The sequence below is a fragment of the Leucopleurus acutus genome (assembly GCF_964270905.1).
Source record: "Leucopleurus acutus genome assembly, chromosome: 3".
NCBI lineage: Eukaryota > Metazoa > Chordata > Mammalia > Artiodactyla > Delphinidae > Leucopleurus > Leucopleurus acutus.
In genome coordinates this window covers 113,180,609-113,191,048 of record NC_139145.1, presented here as the reverse complement: position 1 = coordinate 113,191,048, position 10,440 = coordinate 113,180,609, and positions in this window count along the sequence as shown.

The following is a 10,440-nucleotide window of genomic DNA, read 5'->3' as shown; positions in this document are numbered from 1 at the left end:
AGATCAACATCTCTCATTTTCCTTTACTACCCTCAATAGTGTGTGTGGTTGTACCTCTCTTTTATGTGCCCCTGTTTTGGTCTTAACTCTATCTATGCTGTTTGTTTTCTCTAATCAATATCAGTAATTTCAGGTGCCCAAATAGCGTATGAACTGTAAGAATAGTTTGCGAATAGTTGGAGGGTTGAGAATGTTTAACTTGGAACAAAGACAAGTTAAGGAAGGAAATTAGAGGTCTTCAAAGGCTTGAAGGCTGTTATATGGAAAGAATAGGCTTATTTTGATTTTTACTCCAGGACCAGTGGGTAGAAGTCCCAGGGTTGAGGAATTTGGTTCAAGAGAAGGGAGAACACCCCATCAGTGACAGCTGGCTCAGAGACATGCTGCTTAGCAGGTAATGATCCCTCAGAGTCAGGCTGAAAATCAAACATCTGGAATATTAAAGAGTATATTCTTGCTTTGAGTTCCAGATCCATGGTTTTTAAACTATGTTCCTGGGGTACTGGGATTCCCCAGAGGGGCCTGAGGGCCAACGTGGGATCCAATGGGAAAGCCAACTGGGCATAAATTCAAACCTCTATCCCTTTCCATCACAGTGGCTCAGTTTTATTGTTTAACCTGCTGGGTTCTATATAATAGTTTAGTTGATGAACAGGTTTCTATGGTTAAATAAAGTTTTAAAAGTAGATAACCACTGAGATTCAAGTCTGAATTCTGTGATGCAGAATTCACTTTAGGGACCACAAAGTCCCTAAATTTCTCATTCTTTCCGAGTCCCTTTTCTTTTACTATCCAAATATGGATATTATATTGATTGCAAGAAATTCTGATTCCTATGTCAAATTTCCAAGAATTTCTCTAAGTGATTACATTCTCCTTGTTGACATCTCTGTCCTCCAAATTCTCCTCCACCTCCTCTAGCCACCTCACCACTACTTCTTCATGCTTCCCTGGTCCCATTTGACCTTCACCATCCAAAACATTGACATAGTCTCCATTGATTCCTTAAGGCAGTGCTAACACAAGGCTGATGTTGGCAGCGGTTAACATAGCTTCTGTTGAAGACCTGGGGTTAATAAGGGAAATTTCTTCATAGATTATGAGACAAAATAAAACTGAATGTGAAGCACCTCATGTTGCCAGGAGCCCCCTCTGTTACCTTCTTCAGCCCAGTGTTCCAGACATATTGAACAGACAAACCTCTCCATTGTACTTTATTCTTTAAGTTTCTAGCTCTGTTTAAACTTTGTTTTTTTCAGATCAGCCAGTGCAACTAGAAAACATAAAAACACTTCTCTTACCAATATAGACACCTTTGTAATAGACTGAGAGCAAAATTGTGCCCTTCAATCTCAGCCTCTTCATTCCTGCCCAGACTTTAGGCCTTTCTTTGCAGAACTAAAAGGTCCATTAAAAGCAATTCCCTGAACCAAAGAGCACTTCTTTTCCAAAGATGAATTTGGCCATTACTCCTTAGAATGGTTTTAGAATCCCGTAGTATCTTCCCTTCCGTGGATTTCTGTACAACTAGCTAATGATTAGAAATCCTTTCTCAACCTAACCCGAACTTCCAGACTTCGTGTTGGGCTGCCGGACACCACGGAGGACCTTACTACATGTTAGGCACTTCAGGGAGAATGATACACTTCCAGAGTCAACGTGTTATTTGAGGACTTTGTAATTTTGGAGGCCTCAGGAAAAATAAATAGGAAAAAGGAAAATGGGGAAGGAGAAGCACATTTCATTCATTCAACACAGATTTATTGAGTACTTACTATGGGTCGGGTGCTATTCTAGACCGTGGCAAAATGGCAGTCATCAAATCAGACAAAATCCCTGCTTGCCAGGAGCTTATATTTTAGTGGAGGAAGACAGACAATAAACACATACATAGTATGTCAGTGGGGAATAAGAATTAGGAAGAAAAATAAATCAGGGTGAGAGAATGAAGAGTAAAAGGAGGCAGGTACTGCTATATATTGGAGGTATGATGGGACAGCGTCTCTAGTAAGGTGATATTTGAATAAAGACCTAAATGAAGTGAGGGAACAGGTCATGTGGATATCTGCAAAGGAATAGTATTCCCTACAGAAAGAACAGCAAGTGTAGAGGTCCTGAGGCAGCAGCATGAGGGTGTGTTAAAAGACCAGTGAGGAGGCCAGGGGACTGGAGTGGAATAATCAAGGAGGAGAGAATGCTGTGGATGCAGACAGTAGCTGGGGACCAGCTCATAATGCCCTTAAAGGCCAAGTAAGGACTTTAGGTTATATTCTGGGTGAGTTAACAAGAAGTAACAGGTATGAGGAGTAACGCAGTGGCAGTCTCAAAGAACTGGCTTTTCACTTGTTTGGGTATTACGTTTTTCAGCATTAAACAGGATGTTTCATAAAGGTCCCCTGGGCTGGCCTTTGCCAGCTCTCAGCTCCTGCAAAGAAAGGGCCTGGTATGGGTGGGAGAGAAGAAAAGGTGTTCTCTGTCCCCTTCTCAGCTCTGTCCAGGAACCCTGTGGCCCTGCTCACTCCCTGCTTCTAGGGGAGCAGCCCTGCTGACTAGTTGCCTTTATTTATTTATTTAACATCTTTATTGGGGTATAATTGCTTTACAATGGTGTGTTAGTTTCTGCTTTATAACAAAGTGAATCAGTTATACATATGTTCCCATATCTCTTCCCTCTTGCGTCTCCCTCCCTTCCACCCTCCCTATCCCACCCCTCTATGTGGTCACAAAGCACCGAGCTGATCTCCCTGTGCTATGCGGATGCTTCCCACTAGGTATCTATTTTACGTTTGGTAGTGTATATGTGTCCATGCCACTCTCTCACTTCGTTCCAGCTTACCCTTCCCCCTCCCCATATGCTCAAGTCCATTCTCTAGTAGGTCTGTGTCGTTATTCCCATCTTACCCCTAGGTTCTTCATGACCTTTTTTTTTTTCTTAGATTCTATATATATGTGTTAGCATACGGTATTTGTTTTTCTCTTTCTGACTTACTTCACTCTGTATGACAGACTCTAGGTCCATCCACCTCACTACAAATAACTCAATTTTGTTCTTTTTATGGCTGAGTAATATTCCATTGTATATATGTGCCACACCTTCTTTATCCATTCATCCGATGATGGGCACTTAGGTTGCTTCCATGTCCTGGCTATTGTAAATAGAGCTGCAGTGAACATTTTAGTACATGACTCTTTTTGAATTATGGTTTTCTCAGGGTATATGCCCAGTAGTGGGATTGCTGGGTCATATGGTAATTCTATTTTTAGTTTTTTAAGGAACCTCCATACTGTTCTCCATAGTGGCTGTATCAATTTACATTCCCAGCAACAGTGTAGGAGGGTTCCCTTTTCTCCACACCCTCTCCAGCATTTATTGTTCGTAGATATTTTGATGATGGCCATTTTGACCAGTGTGAGATGATATCTCATTGTAGTTTTGATTTGCATTTCTCTAATGATTAGTGATGTTGAGCATTCTTTCATGTGTTTGTTGGCAATCTGTATGTCTTCTTTGGAGAAATGTCTGTTTAGGTCTTCTGCCCATTTTTGGATTGGGTTGTTTGTTTTTTTGTTATTGAGCTGTATGAGCTGCTTGTATATTTTGGAGATTAATCCTTTGTCAGTTGCTTCATTTGCAAATATTTTCTCCCATTCTGAGGGTTGTCTTTTGGTCTTGTTTATGGTTTCCTTTGCTGTGCAAAAGCTTTTAAGTTTCATTAGGTCCCATTTGTTTATTTTTGTTTTTATTTCCATTTGTCTAGGAGGTGGGTCAAAAAGGATCTTGCTGTGATTTATGTCATAGAGTGTTCTGCCTGTGTTTCCTCTAAGAGTTTGATAGTGTCTGGCCTTACATTTAGGTCTTTAATCCATTTTGAGATTATTTTTGTGTATAGTGTTAGGGAGTGTTCTAATCTCATACTTTTACATGTACCACTAGTTGCCTTTAGAACCAGCCTAGTGCAGAACTGTGGGGAAAAACTGCTGTTGTACCTGGGCAGACTTTGTGTTGAATTGAGTCTGTTTACCCTCAATGAAAAGTTGGCAACCACCAAAGATGGAGAAATACAAGGAAATTTGAAGGAAATGTTTTATATCTTTCAACTGCATGAATTTTCAGTTACAGGGAAAATGAGATAATGATGTCATCCAAGGAGTTGCCTGGCCAAACAGGGCCTCAGACAGGGCCTCACAGGTGTGTATGTAAGTGTGTATGTGAGTGTATTTGTGTGTGCATCTGTATGTTGTGCATATTTCATATGTGTGTGTATATGTGTGTATGGGGGAAGGGTCTGGTCTTCCCCGGTTAGAATTGTCATTACAATTCAGGGCTGGTTTTCCCACTGAAGATCTAGGAACTGGATTGGTCAGAGCTCCCAAAGGTTGTCAGTTCCACAGGGATTCACCCACATTAATCAAGCCCACAGAAGACTGATTGATAATTTAGGATGCCAATCGCTTAATCTGTAGTGAGAAATCAAATTGCCAAAGGGGCTGGAGAACGTACATCTCTGGTCAGAGGATTCTCTCTCTAGGGCCCTGAGCTCCAAGACCTGCGGGTACCCACCGTGGTCAGTGTTGGGCTGCACATACTGCCTGTGGCTCTTTACCTCTCAAATCCCACATGCTCAGGAGAACTGACAGAGTTTTACATGGGAAGCTCTGTGTAAGTCAAAAGATTGTTTGGTTATGTGGAAAGCAAGGCAAGTTATGTGCAAGATCTTAATGGCCAGTATTATTAAACTGCCATGACCAGCCATGGGCCCAAATACTTGGGTTTGCTGCTCCAAGTACTTTCTCCTTGCATCATCCCTGAGGATTTTTCCCTGAGAAAATCCTTGTCCTTTGGGGGTTTTATCTATTCAGGCCAAATTCTTATACTCACAATTAAAAAAAAAAAAAAAAGAAGATGCCTTAGGGCATTTTCCAGGCTCTAGTTTTTTTTTTTTTTATTTAGTGAATACTTGATTAGATTTCTAGGCCCTGTCCCTCCTACTTTTGATCTGAAAAAATATCATGCCTGTTAGATGACCATTGCAAATGATAGAACATCTTCTGTTATGTCAAGATCTTACCAATTTAATAGTCAGAAGGAAACCACAGTTGAAAGTTGTTATGTGACATCTCACTGTCTCTCCTGGGGACTGACTGCATGTTGGGGGAGGAGGAGGACACTCTCATTCAAGGATTTGTTGTAACTGATGAGAGCGGGTTAGAACACAGATCATCAGGTAGATCTGTGTTGAGAGAGACGTGGCTCTGCTCCTTCACAGTGTGTGACTTTGGGCGAATTGTTTAGCCTCCTTTAGAGTCCTCATTGTAAGGAAGGAATAGTACTAGTTATTATGTCGTAAGGTTGTTCATTTATTCATTCATTTATTTGAGTACTAACTAAGTTGCCAGGCACTGCCATAGGTACTAGGGATCCAGCAGTGATCAAAACAAATAGCCCTGCCCACAGGAAGTTTACATTCTAGTGAGAGGAACAACACACAATAAAGGAGATAAATAAGTAAACTGTTTAGTATCAGAAAGTGATAAGTGCTATAAAAAAAAAATAAAGCAGGAAAGGGTTGTTGTGTCATGTAAAAGAAAGAATTAACGTATGTAAAATTCTTAGCAGAGTGCCGGCACATGACAATAGCAAAGATTTTAGCTGTTATTAATTCAGCTATAGTGCAGGGACTTATTACAATCAAAGAGCCTAGTGTACCCCTCAGAAAAGCAGAGTGTCCTCACACACACCTTGGCATGCTCTCCATGGCATACTATCCATGGCCATTGTATCTCCAATGAAAGCTTAATATTTTCCTGTTTTTACTCATTGCAAACATTCAGGGAAAGTATTTAGAGCAAAAGATAAATTATCCTTAATTTCACCACTCAGAGGGAAGCAGTGTTAACATTTGGTGTGTGTCCTCCTAGGCTCTTCTCTTTTTTCCCTCGTACGTGCGTGCATGCACGCACACACACACACACACACACACACACACACACACACATGCTTTAAAAAATGTAAATAAAATCACTGTTACATAGTCTGCTCTTGTTACTTAAAGCTATGTCATGAACATCTTCTCACATCAACAAACAGATTCACATCACTATTTTAATGCCCAAATGTAGTCCACTGGAAAGATGGATCATAGACTACTCAACCAGTTCATTACTGATAGGTATTCAATAGACCTCCAAGTTTTCATTTCTATAAAAGTCTGGTTTTAAAGGCACCAACTTCACTATTTGGCCTAGAGTTTTTCTCGAATTTGTCATGGGAAATTGTGTATTGTTTCCATATTTACTGTGAACTTGAACCAGTTTGTATAAACCCAGTTGGGAAGACTGAATAGAGACTCCTTGATGGTGCAAGCTTAGTGTCCAGCTTTATTTAGAGTCAATTCAATATATTATATTTAACTATGTTCAATCTGAATATGTATTTTTTAACATCTACTGTATCAAGATACCATACTGATTCCTGCTGGGAACAAAGATGAGTAAGACATAATTCCCACCTTCAAGGAGGCCAGGGCAGGAGCACAGGGATCTAATGAGCATATAGGCTGAAGAATCATGGGGTACAAAGCAGGGAGAGAACATATCTTGTGACCAAGTAATATTAGTTTTACATCACTAGCGTGTTGAATAAGCAAGACTCCAGAGGTATAGTCATAAAAGGCATTTTATTTTTGTCTCTTTGTGCCTTTTTAAGTTTATTCAGTGGAAAGAAGTTCTAAGTGAAAGTGTAGGCAGAGGCACTTGGGAGGACTTAGGTGGGCTTTCTTACAAGAAATGTCTGCACTAAGACCTGATGGCTGAATAGGAGTTGGCCAGATTGAGGGGAGTGGGTTATGGAAGCAAGAGGAGGGGAGAGGAGAGTGTTCCTGACATAGAGTAAAGGTGAGGAGGTGAGAAATAGCCTGATGCCTGAGAGGGACTCAAAGGTCAGTGTGGCTCTTGGGGATGGGGGGAAGGAGGGAGGGGGAAGGAGTGGCTTTTGGGATGACTCTAGGGCATGGCAGTGGAGGGCTCCTGTGGGGGAGAGATTGTCTCTGAAGACCCTAGGTTTTAGCTTAGGGCCTCATACAAATCGAGTGGTAAATAAATGTTGAAAGTGAAGTCTGAAAATCATATAGATTTTTGGTTCTTCTTTAACACAATTTCCCTTCTCACCATTCAGAATCACTGTGTGTCAACTTTCTGCTTCTCTCCCCTTGAATATTTGAGGGCTGTCTCCAAACAGTCCTTGGATTGTAAGTCAGATGGAGAAAAATGTTTGGGTCCTTCAAGCAGAAGCTCCAAACACAGTCTGTTTGCCGGTCACCTAGTTTTCTCAGTGACTGGAGGTGAGTGAAGGATTGAAACCTCAAGGTCAAGCATTATCACCCAGATAGGGAGAATAAACCTGACTCATTCAAAACACAAGCTATTTCAAAGGTCGTTTTCTAAGGAAAAATTGTTGATCAATGGCATTTTTCAGGAAATCACCTCTGTTGAAATATTTATAATGCTTTTTACTTGTCTTCCTTCAGTGAATTAAACTATAACTAAGCTTATTTCTTGATTTGCATTTCTCCTTAACTATTCTGAGCTAAGTTCTACCCTGCAGAGCTCCAGAAAATGGATAAAATATGCATTTGAGCGTTGAACAGCAGCAGCAGACACCTACACACCAGCCCTGGCTGTGTGGGATGTTGCCATTTTCCCCAAGTCGTTTCAGGTCAGAAACACCTCTGCTCCCAAAGAGTAGCATTTAGGGGGCCCCCACACAAAGTCTTTGCATGCACCTTATAATGTGAGAAGTGGGGACCCGTGCATTGTTCTGCACTCTCCCAAGAATGAGTTCGGGGCTACTTTTTTGCCCCTGTAGGCATAGAAATGAGTCTCCAGTTATTCAGCCCGATGGGAAACCCTGTGAATTACCTCTACGGGGCTTGAAGTTCAAAATCGGAAAATTATTTTTGCTTTGTTCCCATTCAATTAGAGCTTTCTTTTTATTTTGTTTTTTAAATTTTTTAATTTAATTTAATTTATTTTTTTTATACAGCAGGTCCCTATTAGTCATCCATTTTATACACATCGGTGTATACATGTCAATCCCAATTGCCCAATTCATCCCCACCCACCCACCCCCCTGCTGCTTTCCCCCATTGGTGCCCATAGGTGTGTTCTCTACATCTGTGTCTGTTTCTGCCCTGCAAACCGGTTCATCTGTACCATTTTTCTAGGTTCCACATATATGCGTTAATATACGATATTTGTTTTTCTCTTTCTGACTTACTTCACTCTGTATGACAGTCTCTAGATCCATCCACGTCTCAAAAAATGACCCAATTTCGTTCCTTTTTATGGCTAATATTCCATTGTATATATGTACCACATCTTCTTTATCCATTTGTCTGTCGATGGGCATTTAGGTTGCTTCCATGACCTGGCTATTGTACATAGTGCTGCAATGAACATTGGGGTGCATGTGTCTTTTTGAATTATGGCTTTCTCTGGGTATATGCCCCGTAGTAGGATTGCTGTATCATATGGTAATTCTATTTTTAGTTTTTTAAGGAACCTCCATACTGTACTCCATAGTGGCTGTATCAATTTGCATTCCCACCAACAGTACAAGAGGGTTCCCTTTTCTCCACACCCTCTCCAGCATTTGTTGTTTGTAGATTTTCTGATGATGCCCATTCTAACTGGTGTGAGGTGATACCTCATTGTAGTTTTGATTTGCATTTCTCTAATAATTAGTGATGTTGAGCAGCTTTTCATGTGCTTCTTGGCCATCTGTATGTCTTCTTTGGAGAAATGTCTATTTAGGTCTTCTACCCATTTTTGGATTGGGTTGTCTGTTTTTTTAATGTTGAGCTGCTTGTAAATTTTGGAGATTAATCCTTTGTCAGTTGCTTCATTTGCAAATATTTTCTCCCATTCTGAGGGTTGTCTTTTCATCTTGTTTATGGTTTCCTTTGCTGTGCAAAATCTTTTAAGTTTCATTAGGTCCCATTTGTTTATTTTTGTTTTTATTTCCATTACCCTAGGAGGTGGATCAAAAAAGATCTTGCCGTGATTTATGTCAAAGAATGTTCTTCCTCTGTTTTCCTCTAAGAGTTTTATAGTGTCCAGTCTTACATTTAAATCTTTAATCCATTTTGAGTTTATTTTTGTGTATGCTGTTAGGGAGTGTTCTAATTTGATTCTTTTACATGTATAGAGCTTTCTTGTAAAAAATAACCTTAATACGTATCACCGTGGAACTTTTGGAAACTATGGAAAATGATGACTAAAATAAACGGTATGCACAATTCCACAGATCTAGGCTCAGTTGGTAGGTTCTTTGATTTTGGGCCTTTTGCCTTCTGCCTTCCTCAAATGCAGATGCAATGCCTAGAGGTATCACAGGCATCTTGCAAACTTGAGGATGAAATTCACATGCTGAGCATGAAGGAGCATAAAGATGGGAGCCGGAATTCTCAACAAATTGTTGAGACAACATTCTTTAGTGCCTAATTCTAAACTTTGAGTGGCTTGAGTTAAATAAACCTCTACCCTTTTAAGCCATTAATATAGCTTTCATTTTGAAGTACATTCAGAAAATGAATCACAAGTTTACAGCATGATGAATTTTTTTCAAAGCTGATATGTGTATAGTCATGTATGCTATTAATCCATGTGTAGACATGTAATATATGTATATCGAGAAAAAGACCATTACAATAATTGATTCCCAGTCACTCCCACTTCCTTAGGTAACCAGTATCTGCAAGTAACCATAAATTAGTTTTTTCAACTTCATGTGAATGGAATCACAATATTTTTTTCCTTTGTTTTTGGCTTCTTCTGCTCACCATTTGTGAGATTTATCCATGCTGTTGTTTGTAGCATTATTTGTTCATTCTCTTTGCTATACAGTAGTACAATTTATAAATGCACCAATTTATTTATTCAGCTGCTGTTGGTGGACATTTGAGTTGTTTCCAGTTTGGGGCTATTACAAATGGTACTGCTATGAACATTCTTGTACCTGTCTTTTAGTGAGTATGTGTACCCTTTCTTCTGGGTAAATACCTAGGAACAGAATTGCTGGGTTGTGGCATGCCTATGTTCAGCTTTAGTAGACACTGCCAAAATATTTCCAAAGTTGAGTTCCAACCAGCACTGTGTGAGATTTTCAGTTGTTTCATATCTTTGTTACCACTTGGTATTATTTGTCTATTTCTCTTTAACCATTCTGTTGGTTCTATAGTGGTACCACATTATGGTTTAAATTTGCATTTCCCTGATGGTTATAGAAGATGAACATCTTTGTATATACTTATTGATTTATTGGCCATTTGGATATCTTTTTAAGTTTCCATTCGAATCTTTTGCCCACTTTTCTATTATGTTGTCTGTCTGTTTGTTTGTTTGGTAGGATTCCTGTATATATTCTGAATATGAGTTCTTTGT